General features: G+C 42.2%; 1 protein-coding gene across 1 annotated transcript in view; it reads right to left on the reverse strand.

The window, feature by feature from the left end:
* SLC6A4 (solute carrier family 6 member 4) overlaps positions 1-19,575 on the reverse strand; it is a 57,182-nt gene extending 37,607 nt beyond the window's left edge. Inside the window, exon 1 of the mRNA XM_023503700.2 lies at positions 18,482-19,575. The gene's annotated coding sequence lies outside the window, so the exon portion shown is untranslated. The remainder of the gene's footprint in view (positions 1-18,481) is intronic.
* Between the last annotated feature and the right edge of the window lie 1,208 nt (positions 19,576-20,783).

The raw sequence follows: 20,783 nt of genomic DNA on the forward strand, positions 1-20,783 counted from the left end.
GGCAATGGACTAAATTTATAAAATTAGGTATTTTTGACCATGCTCAGTTTGGAAATTAATTTTGCATCATATTTTAAAAGGATTTTGTTTTCTTTTTTTCTTTTTTCTGTTGTGGGGGAGGGAGTGAAAATATAAAGGTTTGTTAATTGATACAATTCAAATTTAATTTTAAAAATAAATGTTTGTTGGATTAGGTTGGGATGAATTGTATTGGATTGATGTGAATGAGGGCCAGGTTGCCAATCCGGGCTCCATATTGCCAACTTCACTTGGTTCCATGGACACAGTCTGTGTATCCTCAACCATTGTTGGATATTCATTCTACCCACATGTTAATGGATACACACAGGTCAGGGTGCATGGACTCCTGGAGGAAGGCTCAGCATAACTCATGATAATAAGGTATGCAACCTTGGTCCTCAGTTTTCTGAGGACCACAGATAAGGCAAGGGCTGGCTGAACTCTGATCTCTTCTAGCTCTAAGGTTACTGTCATGGGGAGCAAGTCAAAACAAGCCCTTGTTCAGGGGCATCATCTCTTACATTATTGCCAGGTTCTTTCTATTCACCTCTTTTCTACAATCTGAAATGTCAACAGTGAGAAGTTCTCTTTACAAAGCTCCTCAAAAGCAGCCCAGTCTAATTAGTGTACTTCTGCCAAGAATCCAATTCATTTCAATGGAATAAGCCCTCATTTGACATGTCTTCTGTACAAATTTCCTGCAAAAAAGAAAGCTGATTTCATTTCTTTGCCAATATGAACCTGAATATGAACCTTTTTCACAGATGAGCAATCACTGTATAAATACAGAACCATTATTAGTCATCAGCAGGCCCTGCCCTTTGGAAATGCTCAGGATTATATTTCTCTGCCTTATTTCAGGCAGCACATCCCAAATAGACCTTCAAGTCCTCTATCCAGGTCCCTTACTTTAACCTCACAGGTCAATATTGCCTCAGAGCTAAGAGACAATGCAGATGCAGGCGAATCTTCTTCAGGGGTTCTTAACCCCCCTTTTGTGTCCTTGATCCTGTGGATGGCAGTCCAGTGACTGGGACTGTGTGACCCCAAATCAAAATATTCGGGTCCCCACAACCCACAATGTTACGGAGCCTTTCTTCAGACATGTAGGTCCTCTCCTTTTGTTATTATTGAAATAGAGATAAAGCATGACAAAAATCATCATCTCCATTTTACAAATGAGGGACTGAGGTCCAGAGAGATGAAGTGGATTAGTGGGAACCTACACAAAGAGTTAATGGCAGAGTCACTCCCACCATGTTGGAACCATTCTTCCTCCAGATGCGACAGTGGGGCCAAGGCAGCCAAGGGGGCAGGCCTGAGCTCAGCTCAGAGGTCTCTTTCAATGTCAAGTGCTCAGGGGGCCGTAGGCTCACTTGCCCTTGGCTTAACAGAGCACCTGAAGAAGATTAAAGAAACAATTGTGTGTTGGAGACAAAAACAAGCACCAACATTAGGGAGGAGATTTAAAAAAACCCCAACAACTTCTGTTGCATAATATAAAGCAAGATTGTTTCTGCCTGCTTGTCAAAGCGTGTCTGGACATCCCACATTTCTAGCTTAATTTCCCCCTCAGGCTTCAGACTATCCTTCATTTCAATGCTATTATAGAATCAGGAGCAAAGAGCATCATGATTTTAGACACTGACTCCCGGGGAATCTTTTTTTATTTTTTATTTTTTTTACTAAGCAGGACATTGAAAGTATTTGACAGAGGAGAAGATTTCATATAGATCTGTTGTGGTATTTCTGAGCCCTAACTTGCAGAGCTTAATGGCCTCCTAGCTGGTCATTTCAAAATAAGAAGTCTATTGGTTCTACAGCCTCCCCGACTGGATTCCAATAGGCAACTCCAGTCAACATGATCATAATTCTACTCATTACCTTTCCATCCAAACTCTCCCCTCCATTAGGAAATTGCAGCTCCATGAAGGGTATCGCATGCTTCCATTCTTCCATGTTCCTAATCTTAAAGTCCTCCTCATCTCCTCACTCTGCCTCTTACCTCTTGTGTGATCCCTTGACAAATCCCATTGATTCCTCATCTCTTGCATCTGTCCCTTCTCTCCACCAGGTTTCTTCAATCTTAGTCTGGACTATTAGAATAGCCTCCTAACTATCTTCCTACTTCTCTCCTCTCTAATCAGTCCTCCATAGAAGGCCAAAGGAATTTTCCTAAGTGCAGCCCTAACTGGATCATTCCTTGGCTCAAAAACTCTTATGTTTCCCTTCTGCCTCCAGGAGAAAATACAAACTTTGCTCTTTGGCTTCTCAATCCCTTTAGCTCCAATCTGCCTTACTCACTTTATTGCTCATTACTCTCCTTAATGCACACCATATTTCAGCCAAACTGGACTGTTCCTCTTAAATGACATTCTGTCTCCCATCAGGAACACATTCACACCTCGATTCTGTCTCCCAGAATCCCTCACTTCCTGCAAGCTCTATCCAAGTGCCACCTTCCTTTGGAAGCCCACCCCAGCCCTCCATCCCCCCACCCAGAATTACTCTGCATATGAGACAGCCTGCCCAGGAGGGCTTGGCTCTCTCCTGAAGGACAGTCCTAGAACAATGCACACTGGTCTTTATGGGCAGAAGAGGATGTGAGGATGGATAGACTGAGAAACTGCTAAACTTAGGCTACTGCATGAATTCAAGAAAGGCAGAAATGAAACTTCAGAATGCTAGCCAGCTCCTTGCCCCATATTATTTCTTTTTTTTTTTTATCTTTCCCACCATAATTATATGGTTTTATTTGTTTTTTATTGAAGCTTCTTATTTTCAAAACATATGCAAAGATAGTTTTTTTTAACACTGACCGTTGTAAAACCTTGTATTCTAATTCCTACCCCCTTTTCCTCACCCCTTCCCCTAGAGAGCAGGTAATTCAATCTATGTTAAACATAGTAAAAATACCCATATTACTTCTTTAGCTCTTCAGAGAATAGTATTGACTATTCAATTCATACAGGATCTGTGATTTCACCAAGGTGAGTGAATTGTTGTGTCTCACAAATAACTACTTTATCTCTGCCTCGGCACAGGTCTACAATACCCTCTCTTCTCACCTCCATTTCTTAGAATCCCTAGTTTCTTTCAAAACTAGTTCAAAAAATCATAATCTTTCTAGTAGACATTCTTTGTGAGTGCTTTTCCCTGGTGGCTAGCCATCTGGTGATGAGACTCCCACTTTCTAGACTACGTGGGACCACAAGCATGCAGATTGGAAATACTTGAAACATTTGGTTTTGGGGAGTTTTTTTCCTGGAACTTGTGCTTCACTAATAGACCTTTGGTATCCTAACATGACCTCCACATAGGTTGATATCAGAGAGGAAAATGGCCTGTGGCAAGGAATATCTGAACAAGAAAAAATACTGAATCATCCTTGGGGACTTGGACTCATTTCAGCATCTTGGGTAAAAAATCCAGAGAATTTAGCCATTTACTGAGAAATTGATTTATGTCAACAAAACATTACAAAGGCAGGCAGAAACCCCCAAATTTCTCATCTTGGAAGTTTTTCAATTTAATGTAATGAGTTTGGGGTAGATCCAGAAGCTCTCTATGTCCTGTGGTATAGAGAGGCAGCATGATGATTTAGAATCAAAGACCCCTGCTCAAATGATTACCACTTTTTCCATGTCTTCTCTTCTCTCAGTAAAGACATGGAGGACTATGGGTATGAAATGTAGTATGCACAGTCAGCTGCAGTCACTTATTTGGGTTTGAAATTTCTTGTTGTTGTTACAGAGGGGAACTTAATGGTAGGGATGGATTAAGGGGCAATGACTATAGTATAAATACAAAAAACAATAATAAGACAAGAAAAATAATTGCTACATGTGTGATTGAGCAAGGCATTTAAAAAACTTTGAGCTCCACTTTTTTCACTTAGAAAATGAGTGGGAAATGATCCCTCCTATGTAGTGAGAATCTTTTGCTCAAACAAAAAGCCCAAACTTCCCTTGGGCCTTATCCTCAACTTTTCAGAGTGATCACTTAATGTCTTATGCGCCACAGCATGCTGGGCATGGGGGTAAATTCTGGTGTTCACAGTGTTTGGATCTATCATCCTGGGTCTCCTAAGTTCCAGATACACATATAAAATGTCACAGAGTATTGAAGTGAGGCGTACATCCTAATTCTAGCTAAGATCAGCAAGTCCTTAATCCTATAAACCTCAGTTTTCTCTAAATGAAGAAGTAAAATACCAAAAGGACCAAAAAAATGAGAAAGTATTTTAAAAATGAAAGCAAAACATGAAGGCAATCTTAAAACTGCATTAAGGCTTTGGGGACCTCCTCTATGTCTACCCCAGTCTCATTCCATTCCTATGTCATCAACTGCCTGGAAGCCATTTCCTATGTTATAGATGTTACTCATCTCCAAAACTTCTCTCCCCTCTCCTCCAAATTTCTCCCTTTTGGTTGAGGGCATCAACATCTGTTTAGAGTTTCCAAATTTGCAACCTTGGAGTTGTCCTTGAATTCTTTGTCTTTGTATTTTTATTAGCTCAATACAGCCCCCTGAATATAATAGATAAATGTTTGTTGGACTGTATTGGACTAGATTAGACATGTGGGTAAAACTGTATCAGAATGAAGAGAAGCCACTCAATTCCAAAGGAAGGAAAGAAGGAAGCCTGGGCCTATAAGACAGGGTATTGGTCTGGCCTGGGGACCATTTAGATATTTACCATCACAAAGGCCTCTTTCTATTCTTTCTAGGAGGGGACACAATCATGAAGCACCTATTGGGTCCCCATTTGCTGTTAGGTTTTGCTTTTATTTTCAAAACACTTTCCCATTTTTTGTCCTATTGGTATTCACTTCTCCATTTACGCAGCAAACTGAGGTCTATAGGGTTAAGAGACTTGCTGACCTTAGCTAGAATGAGGATATAGGTCTCCATTCAGTATTCTCCCTACTAATACCGGTGGATCTAGGTGAGCATTGGAATGTTAGCTTCCCTTTTTCCGCAGGTGAAACCTAAGATCCAGCCAGATTAATTTGTTAATTGTCCCCTGCCCATACCTACAATGGTCCCATCTCTGCAGGTTGGCCCAATCAGTTCCTTCTGCTTGAATCTTCACTGGTTTATCCTTTTAACACAAATTCAAGGCCTACCTTCTCCATGACGTCTTCCCCAGAGGTCCAGTGCTCCAGGATTCTTTTAAATATTGATACTTCTCACATACTGCCTTATTCATCTTAGCTTTTTTTTTTTTAGATATTTATAGCTCCTGAACTATAGAATCCCAGAATCTTAGACTTAGCAGTGATCTTGTAGATCATGGAGTTTAACGAAAAGATATTCCCTCTACAACAGGGGTTCCCAACCTTTTTTGGTGAGTCCTGGACCTCTTTGGTGGTCTGATGAAGTCTAAATAATTGAAGAAAATGCTTAATTTCACTCAACCTACATGCAGATTGAGAACTCCTGCCCTAGAATAACCCCAATATGTGGTCACGAGGTCCCTGCTTGAGGACTTCCAGGGATGGAAAACTCCCTGCCTACCCCTTCCCACACAAGATCACCACCTTCCCATTTGAACAGCTCCAACTTGTTGCATTTTTCCTGACACAACCAAAAATCTTCCTCCTGCCCCTTATAAGATCATGAGATCACTGATCAAGAACTGAAAGAGACTTTAGAGGTTACCTCATCTAATTTCACCTACTCTTCACTTTACAGATAAGGAAAACAAGACCCAAGGAGTTAAATAGAAGAATAGATCTAGAGCTGGATATACCTCCCCCCATTTTCTTATGGATGAGGAAAAAGACCCAAGAGTGACTGACACAGAGGTATCAGAGACAGGATTTAAACTCAGGCCCCATGATGTCAAGTTCACCATTCTTTATATTACACCTTGTAATTGTTCTTCTCCTTTGGTGTCAAAAAAAAAATCCTCTTCCATTTGTGATAAATTTTCAAATGTTTGACAGCCATCATCATTTCTGTTTTCCTCTTTCCCAAGTCTCCTGTGATATGCTTTTTGATCTGTTCACTATCCTAGTCATTCTCTCTAGACATCTAGCTTATTAATGCCTTTTCTAAAAAGTAGAACTCAGAACTGACCATATTTTTTTAGACATTCTGACCAAGGCAGAGGATGCCAGAACTCTCACATCAACCCTTCTTCTTTACTCCAGCCTAAGTTTACATTAACTTGTCATTGCCTTATCATAGTGTTAACATTGTATCAGTGAGAAAACAAGAAAACAAACAAACAAACGGGCTAAGTGACAGTCCAAATGCACACAGCTAGTGTTCAAACAGGATTCAAATCTCAGATAATGGTTTTTGAGGCAGAAGGAGCCATCTCCTCCGAGCATTTCATTTCACAGATGAGGAAGCTGGCATCCAGAGTCTAAATGATTTACCCAGGATCCCACAGGTGGCAAGTGTAGGAAGTGAGATTTGCACCTAGAATCCAGTCACACTAAGAGTACAGGAATTTTAGAGGTAGGAGTGAAATTCAAACTTGGTTCCACTACATAGTCACCTATGTGACTATGGACAAGTCACTTAAACTGTTTCCCTCAGTTTCCTCAACTGTAAAATGTAGAGAATAATAGCACTCACCTCACAGCATTATTGTAAGGATCAAATAAGAAAATATTTTGTAAGGAAAAAAAAAGCACTTAGTAGAGTGCTACATAGATGCTTATTTCCTTCCCCTTTCTCATCTCAAACATTTTTAGGCTCAGTTTTCTGAAGTGGAAAACAAGGAGATTGAATTAGATGACCTAGAAGATGCTTTCCATCTCTAAATCGGTGAAGCCATAACCTTTTGTTTTTGGGGTTCCCCTATCTTGCTTCCCTTTCTACATGCTCACTACTCGGTCCTGCTGGGGAATAAAGATTCAGCAACCTATAGAGACCCATTGGAGAATCCACATCCTCCTCCCTTCTGAAAAGGGAGAGGGCTGGAGAGAGTCAGTCTCTGGTCCTGCAGCCCTGCTCCTGTTCTCCTGAGATTCAGAACTCACCACCTGCACCCCAGCATGCAGTTCACACTGTGTGAATGGCTCCGGCGTCTCACTTATCTTGGGTGTGAGTTCTCTGATAACTATTTTTGTTATTCCCAGTTATTCCCAGTCCAAAGATCGTTCTCCTCGTATGTTCCTGGGGGAAGGAGCAAGTAGGAACTTGTGTTTTACACTGATTTGTAACTCCCGAGGAGTCGTGCATATGATCGGTACTGGGGAAATAAGGATTGGAAATGCAAACTGCCTGGGCCACGTGCAAATGATCAATAATTTCTGAACATTATGCCTTCCGCAAACCCGTACGTATCCTGTCCAGTTGGGGGGGGGGCAGGTTAGAGAGCTAGGGTGGACATTGTTTGGTCAGAAAATGACAAGAGGTAAACTTAACATCTGTTGCCTAGTCCATCACCATTGCTCGCTCTCTCTCCCTCCCTGCCTCTTTCTCTCTATCCTTTTCTCCTTCTCCTTCTCTCTCTTCTCTTCTCTTCTCTTCTCTTCTCTTCTCTTCTCTTCTCTTCTCTTCTCTTCTCTTCTCTTCTCTTCTCTTCTCTTCTCTTCTCTTCTCTCTCTCTCTCTCTCTCCTCTCTCTCTCTCTCTGTCTCTCCTATCTTTGTCTCTCTCTCCTTTTCTCTCTGTCTCTGTTTCTTTCTCTTTCTCTCTGTCTCTGTCTTTCTCTCCCCCTCCCTCCCTCCCTCTTTCTCTCTATCCTTCCCTCCCTCCCTCCCTCCCTCCTTCTCTCTCCCTCCTTTCCTTCCCTCTCTCCCTCCCATTTTTTCTCCCTCCCTCTCTCTCTCTGTCTCTCTTTTCTCTCTCTCTCTCTCTCTCTCTCTCTCTCTCTCTCTCTCTCTCTCTCTCTCTCTCTCTCCCTTTTCTCTCTGTCTCTGTTTCTTTCTCTCTGTCTCCGTCTCTGTCTCTGTCTCTCTCTCTTTCTCTTTCTCCTTCCCTCCCTCCCTCCTTCTCTCCCTCATACACAATACAGACACATGTACACTCACACATCAAGTGGGTCATAGCAGAACCTCAGGGATCTGTCAGAATTATTATTTCAATCATCATTATGAATTGGAAAAGATTGACACAGCTTTCCAAATGGCCTTTTACACTTGCCTGGAAACAAACCTGTATTTTAAAAGCTCTCATGTGAAAGAGGGACTGGCCCCAAACTAGAATCAAAGGGTAAGCGGAGAGATGGACTTAGGCTTTAAAAAGTAACCAGGAAAACTTTCTAATGATGAGAGTCACCAAAAAAGTAGAATGGGCGGCCTCAGGATATAATAGGTTTCATGGGTTTCATTCTTTCAAGGTCTTTAAGCAAATTATAAATGGCTTGTTGAGGGTTTTGCTTGGCGAATGTCTTTTCTGCCTTAACCCAGCAGGTCTAAAGGATCATGGTACACTGTCTCTAGCATCAGACTATATGGGTTCAAATGCCCCTCGATGCTCCCTTGTGACTTGGAATAAATCACAACCCTCTCTGCACCTCAGTTTCTTCATCTGTAAAATGAAGGGGTTGGACCATGGTCCTGTGAGCTCCTTTGCAGCTCTAACTCTGATTCCATGATTCCCTTTCACTCAAAAATGCTGTGGTTCTGTAAAGCACAGGTGCTTCCTAACTTCCAAATGTCTGTCTAGTGTTTCAAAAGGCCAGTTTTAAGTAGTTTCTGAAAGCCCAGAATGCACTTTCCCATAGAAACAATATTATACATGGTTAGGTTCCCAGACCAGCCCACAAAAGCTTATTGAACCTGTTACATTAATGAAATACTGTGGATCTGTCGCAAAAGAGGAGAAAATGGTGGTTACAATACTGGTAATTAGACATGGAGGAAATAATGGGACTGAATAAGGAATTGTTTGTCCTGAATGCTGGTACTTGAGGAAATGCCGATCTAATTAGAGGAGGAGAGCTAGACAAAAACCTTGGTGGGAATTCAGAAGGGGACTCGTGGGAGTGTTTGAGGGCTTGGAGGTTCACCAGCTGGTCCTTGCTTCTGTCACTTTTCATTTTAGCCCTTTATGGTTTTTCTCCTCCTGGATGTAGGTGGATCCCAGCAGCCTCCTTAATTTTATCAGTCATAATTAGGGTCATTCTTGGCTCACCATGGAATGAAGAAGAGGGTAGAGGAAAGTGAGAGAAAAGAGCAGGAAAAAAAAGAGAGAAAGGGGGGAAGAGGAGGAAGAAGAAAAGGAGAAGGGGAAAAGGAGAAGAGGGAGAGATTTCCTCCTAGCTTCCACCCTGAATTGAAGAAAGATAACTTATCTTTGAGTTATCTCTCCTCTCTCTCTGTCTCTCTCTGTCTCTCTCTGTCTTTATGGGTTTTTTTTTCCTGTCTCTGCCTCTCTCTGTGCGTCTCTGTCTCTATTTCTCTCTTTGTGTGTGTTTGTATCGCTCTCTGTGTTTCTGTCTGTCTTTCTTTCTCTGTCTGTATCTCTCTGTGTGTCTATCTATCTCTGTTTTTCTCTCTTCTCTCTGTCTCTTTATGTCTTTCTGTATTTCTCTGTCTCTGTCTCTGTCTGTGTCTCTGAGTCTCTCTCCCTCTCTCTCCCTCACTCCCTCCCTCTTTCCCTCCCTTCCTCTCTCCCTCTCTCCTTCCCCCTTGTGTGTGTGTGTGTGTGTGTGTGTGTGTGTGTATACAGTTCTAAAAACTGAGAGTCATTGAACTTATTTCTACTGACAACTCCAATAACTTCATTTCAATACAACCAGTCTCCTTTGTAATCATAATCTCTTGCATTTACAAACCAGTCTGAGAGGGGATCCCTGGGCTGCTGCCAGGGGGTCTGGGAAACTCACAAAAGAGAGTGTTCCACTCTAGAGGAGCCCTGCCATTATGTGTCCCCAGGAAGACAGCGTCAGACACAGAAAGAAACGGTTGCCTAGAACTGAGACGAACATTTTGGGTTTGTTTGGGCTTTTTTTGTGTTGTCGGATTTTTTTTTTTAAGAATTTGATCGTTAGCTGTAGAAATATGACATAAACCATTTATCCACGTCAGGAGTAAAAAACAACATGTTCTTATTTGGAAACTTTACAACACAGTTGTACTGGACAACCCTCCAGGGCTTTCCCAATTCTCAGATTCTTTGCTTCTTTGCAAACCTTGAGGGTCTAAAGCACAAACACTAAACTGGCCCGCTCCCCTTCCTGTGCCCCCCAGCCCCTGCTCTCCCCCTATGTGCCATAGAAACTCTGGCCCTTTCTATCTATTAGCATCCAGACTCCTTCCCTCAGCCAGAGTTCTTAACCTAGAGACTTTGAAGTCTGGCTTTGGTCTGAGTATCTGTTTCTCATCCTCTCCTCTCTTCTCCCTTTTCTTTCCCCCTTGCTCTTCTCTTCTCTTTCTCTCTTTCCTTTTTCTATCCTTCTCATTTCAATTTCCCTTTCCTCTCCCTTCTTTCTTTGTTCTCTCTCCTTTCCCTTTCCCTGTTCTCTCTCTTCTTTCTCTTCCCTCATCTATCTACTTTCCCTCTTTTCTCTCTTAATTTCCTCTCCTCTCTTCCTTTTTCATTCTTTTCTTTCTATCTCTCCTCTTTTCTCTTCTCTCTCTCATACTCTCTTCCATCTTTTCCTTTTTTCTTGTCTCTCCTCTTTCTCTTTCTTCCTTCTCTCTTCTTTTTCTCTTTCTCCTCCTTTCTTCTCTTCAATACTTTTCCTTTTTCTGCTCCCCTTCTCTCCCTAGATCACGAGGCTCAGACTGTTTTTGAGTGTGACAACAAGCCTTTTCTGTTCCTCCCACCCCCTGTCAGTGATCTGGAGACCTCAGATTCCCCCCAGGTCCAGGATGGCTTCTTCCCCACATCTCCCTGACATTAACATTTCTGTCCCCTTTTCTGCTCTGGGAGCTCTCCTACAGTTATCCGTGTCCTCCATGAATATTTAGCCCAGAGGCCCATCCAGTCTTGTCTTTCAGATTATGGTTTAATGATATCCCTCTGGTTATTTGCAGTGATACTCACCGCCTTCACTGTCACAATTCTGTCCTGTGCTACAGTTAGGGAACAGCCTCCCATAGGCACCTTCCCACCGGTCTTATCCCTGTCTAAGTTGTCGCCCCATCAGACTGCTGAAAAACAGCAGGGAAATTTTGAAAGGATATCATTGACATTCAATAAATACATATCAATGCAGGACAGCAGCGTATCGGGACCCAGAACTCAGAGGCCTTTTCTTCCCCCACTCAGCTGCTAGCTCTTCTGCCGTTACATCTACAAACTAGGATGAGTCTTCATACAAAATAAAGGATTGGAAAAATCATGGCTAAGCACTCCCTGAGCCCCAAATCTTATGGATCTATAAGGATTGTAGAATGTCAGAACTCAAAGAGCCAAGGGAGGCAGCTAAGTGTAGTGACTGAGACTTGGAGTCAAAAAGATCTGAGTTCAAATCCCGCCTCAGTTATTTTATTAGGTGTGTGACCCCAGGCAAATGTTTTGACCTGTTTTCTCATCTGTAAAAGAAGCAGGTCAAATTCAATGGCTTTTGGCTCTCAGTTCAAAATAATCATCATAACTAGAATTTATAGAGCACTTTAGAGTTTGAAAAGTATTTTACAGATATCTCATTTTATCCTCCCAACAATATAGATGCTATCATTATCCCCAATGTGCAGATGAGAAAAACGAGGCAGACAATGGTTTTGTGACTTGCCCAGGATCACACAGCTGGTAAGTGTCTGAGGCTGGATTTAAATTCATCTAGCACATCGTCTCCCCATTTTACAAAGGAGGAAAACAAGGAGATCCAATGAGGGGAGAGGACTTTCCTAAAGCCACAGAGCTAGCTGGTGGTAGAACACTTGAGGACCCAAAGCCCCAGATTCTCTAGTGTTCCTCTCTCAGACAGAATCTCCCCACTGCATGACATCGGTCTCTCTTTGCACACACAGAGGAACAAACACTGAAGTTTGGACTAAAATTCCAAGGAGAAAAAACTGGCAAATCAAAATGATCAGAGATACCAAGTCTAAGGGACCTGTTGAGATCATATGGTCCAACTCCCTTGTTTTGTGAGCAAGGAAATGGAAGTGAAATCCTTGCCTGGGTCACAGAGGGAGTAAAAGAGGCAGAGTCATGATTTGAACCCATCTCCTTGAGCCCAGATTCAGGGCTCCTTCCAGGGCATTTCATTAGCTCTAGTGAGATTCTAGAGGTCATGCATGTCTCCACTATTTCCTAGGATGAGATTTACAAAAACAATCTGCAGACCTTCCTGGAGCAAGAAGCAATTAATAGCAAGTGAATAGTTTAAAAGTAAATAATAATAATACATGCATTTAAAATAAAAATATTAGAAAAATAAAAACTGAATAAGTTTCACATAATTGTTTTGGGAGTACCCTCTGGAGATAAGGTAAGATTATTTTTAATTTCACTTTTTTCTTATAAACTTAGTGACTCTTTCAAGCACATAAAATTCACAAATAATCAAAACATGGAAAATATCTCTAAACAAATTCTTAAAATCCAAATTATTTAAGCCCAATGGCTTAGAAAACATAAAATTTAACAAAATAATAGCAACTGATTTATTTGTTCTGTATCTCTTTCTAATCCTCTTTCCATCTGTGTACTTATAAAATTTGGTTACTCTTGTTGGTTTTTTTTTTTTAATTTTGTTGTTTTCATTCTCTGAGCTAGATTTGTATCATTTCATGAAAGTCTTTTCATATATCTTTAAATTCTTCATATTTATGATTTATGGTGCTATAATGTCCCATTACATTCACCTACCACAGACACATTGGACAGTTTTTTCTCTTTTACAAATATAGAAGGTATTTTCAAAGAAATGGGTTCCCCCCCCCTTTTTTTTTAATAACACATGTAGGATAAAGTCCTAGGAGTGGAATGATTAACCTTCTTGTAAGCTGCCTTCTTGTATATAGCCAGATTTCTCCCCCAAAAGTTTATAGCAATCTATGAAGCCACCAATAATATAGTAGGGAGTCTGTTTCTAATATTGAATCTTATTGTTTTGAGCTATTTTTGCTATTTGGATGATAATGAAAGTGGTTTCTTCAAGTTTTGATTTTCATTTTCCCAATTATTAGTTCAAACATCTAATTAATTGTTATTAACAATTTATATTTCTTCTTCAAAAACTGCCTTAGCATATCCTTTGATAATTTCTCTACTTGAAGGAATGCATCAATGTGGGGATATTCCTATAAATATGTTTTACTTTTATAAATCAGTATTAATTTCTCGTAAATGCTATCAGATTTTTTATCAGATCTGTTTACTTCAAATATTTTTCCTAATCCATCCACTGTAGAGATGTACTTTGTCATACAAAATCCTTTTATCTTCATATAATCAGCTCCCTCAATTTTGTCTCCAACATTTTTCCTATTTGCCAATAAATTTGTTCTTCCTTGTTGCGATTGAGATTAATCGATTATTCCTTTTTCTCTTAATTTTTTGATAATTTAAAATAGTTAGATAATGATTCTAATCAGAGATGATGTGGCATATGATGTGAGAAATGTATATCACTTTTCACTATGTTCAATTTTCCCAACGATTTTTATTAAATAAGCTTTCCCATACTTGCTATTATTCAGGCTTTGATTTCTCAGACACTAATCTCATGTGTATTGAGGTTGTTTCTGGACTTTCCATTAAGTTCCATTGATTTATAGTTTTTTCCTTTACTTAAAAGAATCTTGATCGAATATTAGCCATTTTTATAATAACCTCTTTAAAGTACATTTTGAGACACAATAGCCAGTTTGTGCAACAGTTTGCCCGCTGATGCTGAACAACACCAGTTTTTTTTTTTTTTATAGTTTCCCCTGATAGTTTTACCCTTCTCCTTTTATGTATTAATTTTGTTATGACTTTCAAATTCCATTGAGGATCCTGAAAACACTCTGGCTGATGTTGAGTCAAATCTATAAATGAGTAAAGTATTTGAGGAGAGAGTGTGATTTTGTAAATAAAGAAGAAAAGATATGGACTGGTCAGTTCTTTGTATTTATTCACAAAGTTGTGCTAAGTACCTCTACACCCACCAGGGACGAAGGCCAGTCTGCTTGATTCCCACACGTAATAGGTGTTCCTAAGTGAGCCAGATCCAGTTCTCTGGTGGTGTGCTCAGCACCTGATCCCATTCCATCCACACCCTGAAATCTGCCATGGTTACTAGGTTAAAGTGAATTAGCAGGATCTGTAAGGAAAATAAAACGCCCTGAACTGTTTGTTGTGTCCAGCCCATTTCTACCAAATAAAATCATTGTATGTCTTGAGAAAAGAACATCAGAGAGTGAGATTGGAGGTTTTCGATGGGGGAAGGGAATTTAGAGCTCATCAAATCCAACCTTTCCCTCTCTAGCTAGTTTAAAGCTAGAGGAAATTGAGATCCCAAGAGGGAAACAGCCTACCCAGGCTACATAAATAATGTACACTCAAATATTCTAGACATCAAGGTACAGTGGAAGGAGCATATTAGGGTAGAGTTGGGAGACCTGGGTTCAAACCTTGACTAATGTATTTACTAGCCAAGTAGCCACAGATACATCTTTGATCTCCCTGAGCCTATTAAAAAAAAATGGATACTGCTTTATCAATCCTTCAGAACTACTGGGAGGAGGCACTTTGTAAATCTTATTTTACGTAGGAAAGCTGGGACCACTGGCTCCAGATTTGGAGTAGAGTGATTTTGGCTTAAGAATGTTCTACAGAAATGAACAGAACCAGCTACACCCAGCGAAAGAACACTGGGAAACGAATGTGGCCCACAACACAGCATTTCCACTCTTTCTGTTATTGTTTGCTGCATGTTTGTTTTTCTTCCCAGGTTATTTTTACCTTCTTTCTAAATCTGATCTTTCTTGTGCAACAAGAAACTGTGTAAATATGTATATATATATGTAATATATATAAATATATATTTGTAAATATAAATATGTATACATATATTGTATTTAATATATACTTTAACATATTTAACATGTATTGACTACCTGCCATCTAGGGGAGGAGGTGGGGAGAAGGAAGAGAAAAGTTGAAACAAGTTTTTGCAAAGGTCAATGTTGAAAAATTACCCATGCATATATTTTGTATATAAAAAGTTATAATAAACAATTTTTTAAAATGTTCTACCGAATAGTACAAAGATTGACTGACTTGCCCTTGAAGGAGACAGCACAACATCTGAAGAAGGGACTACAGAGGTGGTCATGGACCCCTTCAGAGCATCTCTACATGGATGTACTGTCATTCCTGCTGTGGGTATCTGTGGAGCTGGGATTCTGTGGTTGCCAAGTACCAATAGAGAGAGGGTGGGAGAGGATGGAAAGTCAAGAAGAACAAGGACCCACACCCTGTAAACCATTTACTCAGAACATACTGTCTTCAGACTTTCCCAAGGAACTTTTGTTGCCCAGACATCTTTAGATAAAGGCAAAGACATGTAACCTCTCCTTGTGTCTCGCTTCTCAACACAACAAGAGCTAAACCATTTCCTAGGTACCTCTTGGACTGACCTGGTACATTCAGGATATTTTGGCCAGGTGGCCATAGGAAAGAATTTCCAGTGCTCCAACCCCAAAGGAAGTACGATGAAACAGCCAGATGTGCAACACAACATCTCCTCCCTCCATAACTTTGCACAAGTAGTCCCTAGTGTCATGTTTGGAGTCTACTCCCTTTTCACCCCTATTTCATCATCTTCATCAGTCCATATACACAGAGTTAAAAAGCACTTCGATTTTACAACTACATCCTATAAAAATAAGGTGACCCTCTCCCCCAGGCTCAGGAAGCTAGTGTCTCAGCAGAATTTGAAGCTAGAACTTTGACTCCAAGCTAACTGTTCTATCCTATGCAGCATTGCCCTCTCCTCTCCTTTTTTCTTCTTTCCTTTTTTCTTTTTATTTCCTTTCCTTTCCTCTCCTTTTTTTTCTTTCCTTTCTTTTTCTTTTCTTTCCTTTCCTCTCCTTTTTTCTTCTTTCCTTTCCTTTTTTCTTTCCTTTCTTTTTCTTTTTATTTCCTTTTCTTTCCTCTCCTTTTTTCTTCTTTCCTTTCCTTTTTTCTTTCCTTTCTTTTTCTTTTTATTTCCTTTCCTCTCCTTTTTTCTTCTTTCCTTTCTTTTTCTTTTCTTTCCTTTCCTCTCCTTTTTTCTTCTTTCCTTTCTTTTTCTTTTCTTTCCTTTCCTCTCCTTTTTTCTTCTTTCCTTTCCTTCAGAAGCCCCTCTTTCCTTTAGCGTTTCTCCTTCAGCAAACCTTCCCAGGTACCACTCTTCCTCTTGAAGTCATTTTGCATCAATTTATAAATATTTTGCAATCTCCCCAAAGGCAAGGATTGCTTTTTTTTTTTTTTTTTTTTAACCTTAATCAGTGCCTGACACACAGAGACACACTCTCCAGCAATAGTGGGAGCTTCTGATATATTTACTGAAAGGAATTCAGCAGGCACTGACCATGAATGGTCTTTACTGAAGATTTCTGAGAAACCTACCTGCCCTCCCTTGCTCAGGGCGGCAGCGAGACTGAATATTCATCCTTGCTCCTGCTCATGCCCCTCAACAACTGCCCACAGTGCCATTCCTTCCCTGCTCCCACAGCACATTCAGGTCTTGCAGGAGCAAATAGTAATGAAAAATAGATCTGGATGACACAGTTGGCAGGCAACATCCCTGAGGTTTCCTAATTGGACTGCTTATACCCAGTTAGTAGGAGGCAGGGACATTCATTGATGGAGCCATGTCAAAAACCATCTCTCACCCTGGTTCCCTGAGAAAAAACATAAAGTAGCTTGCATCTCACAGGCTGTGGGCTTTCTGCACCCACGGTCACAAGCAGGCTGGTCACTCCCTGTGGCAGAGACTCTGAGAGAAAGACCACGGCCCTTTGGACCCGACGAGCTCCGTCCAAAAGCTGCTAACAGGGCACTGGGTGCCCATTTCTAGAACCCCGTCCCTCCTGAGCCCAGGGAGACGCCGCTGCTCCCCGGGCTCAGCGCCCCTGCCCTTTCACGGTCCCCACGAACCCCCACGTTAGCTTTCTTAGGCGTTTCCTGAAGGGATGGAAAGCAAAAGCCATTCAGCCTATGGACCAGCTGCCCTTCTCTCACCACAAAGGGAGCTAAGCAAACTCATAAATAATCCACTGGCCTGGTTCATCCAGTCAAAACAGATCACATACACATTTACCGGGGAAAAAAAGACAGCCTAGCTGTGGGAGAGTGGGAAGATCTGGATTCAAATCCTGCCTCTGACACTTACAAGCGCCATCTCTGAGCAAGTCGTTCAGCTTTCCTGAGCTTCGGCTTTCAAAATAAAGGGCCGGGTCCCTCCCAGAGCAGCAAATGTTCTTTTTAATATGCCGTAGGCTCAGGGGGAAAGGAAGCAGCGGCCTGGAGCCCTCTGGCTTCAGGGAGTTTTGTAAACTCCTAAAGAGACCAACAAACTCATAATAACACGCACGGGATTTGAGAGTTTGACAAAGAGCTTTCACGTGCCTCATCTGAGCTTCCCAACGATCCCGTGAATTACTCCAGGCATTGAGAGCCTTATTTGACAGATAAGGAAACTGAGGCTCAGAAAAGTAAAGTGAGTCGTGCCTCTGCACAAGATCTAAACCCAGTTTTTCCCTGCCTGCGAGTCTAGCACTTTCTACCCACAACACACAGACTCTCTCTGGCTTTACAGGGAAAAAAATCCCTATTAAGTTCATCAGTTTCAGCTGCATTGAACAAGGATTTGAATTTGACCGAAAGTCCAAATGCCCCGAGGAAGCTGGGGGCAGGCTGCCTCCCTGTCCGCCCCTGGCCGCCCCTGCCCGGGGGTGCAGACTCGGGGAGCTGACCCCGCTCGGAAGCAGGTCCGCATTCACTCACTTCTCTCAGCACTCGGACTTTTGTTTGTGGCGAATGGTCCCGGCTGAAGCGCCCGCTGAGCCAACAGGAGACCACAGAAAACCTAAATTTCCCTTAAGGTGCCAAGTCAAAGCCAAAGCCAAACGAGACGGAAAACATCTCTCCCAGTGCCCCAACCACACCAAGAGTTGTTTCTGCAGTGTCCCTTTCCCCATTTCACCCATTACAGAGACACCTGCAGCTGCAAGCATCCCCAGCCAAGCCCCTGACCCTGCTCCCTCCTCTCTCCTCTCCTCTTATTTTTTCTTTTCTTCTTTCCATTTGTTTCCTTTCCTTACTTTTCTCCTTTCCTTTCCTTTCCTCTTTCCTTTTTTCTTCTTTCCTTTTTCCTTTCCTTTCCCTCTCTTTCCTTTCCCTCTCCTCTCCTTTCTTCTCTTCTCCTCCCATCTTCTCGCCCGTCCTCTCCTTTCCCTGGAGCACTCTGCAAACTTAAGGCTCTGCCCAGAAAAGCGGCCAGGGACAGCGCCGGGATCTTTGGGTCCCACTTACTGCCTCTCTCCCAGGCGATCCAGAGAGGGGGCTCGGGGAGGAGGGGACAGCTCCCGAGCGGCCGCGGAGTGGGGGAGAGCGGAGGGAGCCAGTACCTGCGCGGGCGCCGGCCGCTCCGAGCGCCTTCTCCCCGGGGAGCTCTCCAAGTGCCTCGGCCCCGAAGTCACTCCGCCGCCTGACCTGGAGCGCGCGAGCTGCCCATGGAGAGGGGGAGCTTTTTGTACTCCAGGCCCCTCACATGGTCTGATTTCCAGATAATCGGCTGCCAAAGAGCTCTTGAAGAATTTTTGCGTCACTTTTAGCTGAATAAACTTTATGTTTCACCACGGCTGCCGCTGTGATTTCCTCCTAGCGGTGGGTGGCTGCAAGGAGGCGCTCGGGGCAGCTCTAGGGAGCAGGAACCCCGAAGCTGACAGGCAGAGAACACCCCAGAACCGTTCTGGATCCCATCGCGACGGCTCCCCCGAGGACGATCATAAGGAACCAGAGCGGATCTCCCAGGTCCTCCAGTCCCCTCACTGTACAGAGAAGGAAACTGAGGACTCTGGAGGGCCAGGATTAGCACCCAAACTCTCAGACTCTGGGGAGGTTAGGTAGAGGCAGAAGAGCTCCATCGGAATTCTACTTTTACACTTAGCTCTAACTTCTCTTTGCCTCAGTTTCCCTCATTTGTAAAACGAGGGAGTTATACTAAGCTAAATAGCTTCACGGGTCCCTTTCAGTTGGAACTCCAGGGGCCAACACTCTTTCCAGACGGCACCTCTCTGGACTGGACTGAAGGAGTTCTTGCAGGTCCTGAAAAGGGCCCCTGACCTTAGGATAAGAGGAAGGAATCAAAGCCCCAGTTTTGGGTTGGGAGAATGGGAGACATTCAGAGACAAAGAGGCATATTTTTCCTATTTGGGTTCCCCCCCCATTACAAGAATAACAACAACAATAAGTTTTAAGAGTTTCTCTTCCCCTTCCCCCAAAAAACTGAAGTCCCAGAAACTTAGAAACCAGACCACAGTCCCTCCTTTCAGTCCAGTCATTGAATGAGACCCTTAATCATTTCTAAGGGAAGAAGTACCCAAAGAGACTATTCCCTCCACAAAGAGAATCTGGGAAATAAGCAAAGCTTCTGGCTCCCTGCCCATCCCTCCCTGCTCCTCAATACCCGCCCCCCCATCATATTAAAATCAGGAAGATTTTTTGTTCCAAAAAAGTCTCAGCTAAACCTTCAAGCTCGTGGATTTGGAGCTCACTTGGAGAGTTTTTCCCCTGAAACCTCAGAGAGCAGAACTCGGTGATCTCAGAACTAAGATTCTGGGATCGGGGAGTGAGGAAGGTATCTGCTCTCTGGGCTGGCAGCCACACATGTGGGGGATGCAGGGGGAGGGAGGGAGGGAGGGGGTCTCAGCCATCTCTGAGGAGTCAGGGATGAGGCTTTGCTGCCACCTTGACATCGATATGAGTACTGCAAGCACCGAGGCCGCTCTTGGGGATCTGGGGTTATGAGAAGCCACAACTTAGGATCAGAGAACAAGAAATGGAAGGGAACTTAAAGAGCACCCAGGCCCTTCACTTTCTAGAAGAGGGAGAGGGAGAGGAAGAGGAGGGACGGAATGCCTTCATAAGAGGGGAAATCGCGTATCTAAAGCCACACACATGGCAGAATTGACTTCTCCACCTGGAAATAAAGCTCTCTTTTCAGGATAATTCTAACTGAAATTTCACATTTCTCTCTGTCTCTGTCTCTGTCTCTGTCTCTCTCTTTCTGTGTCTCTGTCTCTCTCACTGTCTCTCAGAATGCATATATTAGTGTTTTCTTAAATTTAGAAATAGACATCACTTATTACCTTTCAAAATAGCCTATTTCAGCTCAAATTTCCAGAAAGAATCTCTACTTGCAAAGTTAATACCTGATTTCTCATATATAGGATTTTGAATTGCAAAGTTTTTTCTTTTCCTCCCCAAAACAGGAAGCAATCTCATTTGGGTTATACATATGCAGTCATTTTGAACATATTTCTGCATTAGTCATGTTGTGAAAGAAAAATCAGTACAAAAGGGGAAAACCACAAAAAAAGCAAAAAATGGTGAAACTAGTGTGCTTCGATGTACTTTCAGTCTCCATGGTTCTCTCTCTGGATGCAGATGGCATTTTCCAATCCAAGTTTATTGGAATTGTCTCAGATCCCTGTATTGCTGAAAAGAGCTATGTCTTTTGTAATCGATCATCACACAATTTTAGCGTTTCTTTCAATGATTTATTTAAATACATTATTCTGAGAAGGGGTCCATAAGTTTCATCAAACTATCAAAGAATACCATGAAGGGATGCCTAAGAAGAACTTCAAACACCTACTAGCTCTGTTGATTCTGTACAAATCATTAACTTCTGCCTGCCTCAATTTC

Source organism: Sarcophilus harrisii, chromosome 4 (genome assembly GCF_902635505.1).
Source record: "Sarcophilus harrisii chromosome 4, mSarHar1.11, whole genome shotgun sequence".
NCBI lineage: Eukaryota > Metazoa > Chordata > Mammalia > Dasyuromorphia > Dasyuridae > Sarcophilus > Sarcophilus harrisii.